The sequence below is a fragment of the Acomys minous genome (genome assembly GCF_964271855.1).
Source record: "Acomys minous genome assembly, chromosome: 11".
Taxonomy (NCBI): Eukaryota; Metazoa; Chordata; class Mammalia; order Rodentia; family Muridae; genus Acomys; species Acomys minous.
Genome location: NC_140492.1, coordinates 112,301,122 through 112,301,439, shown reverse-complemented (window position 1 = coordinate 112,301,439; position 318 = coordinate 112,301,122).

The following is a 318-nucleotide window of genomic DNA, read 5'->3' as shown; positions in this document are numbered from 1 at the left end:
ATATAAAGTAGGATTTCGCCTAAATGCTTATCTCAGCACACAATACTTCAGTGAGATCCATTAAAAAAAAAAAGTTTTATCTTTGCAATGCTGGGGATAGAAGTCAGGGTTTTTCTATATACTGAGCAAGGGCTGTTCCAATGAACGGCATCTCTAGCCCCACAGAAATCATTAAGGCGGTAGAACGAAAGTATAAATATTCTCAAAACAGAAAAATAGAGAGGCAGGAGGAACAGCCAAGCATTGGGCAAATGCTGAAGGGCTCCAAAGCCACGCAAAATCAGACCAAGGCTGTCGCTTCCTTAGATATCTTTATTG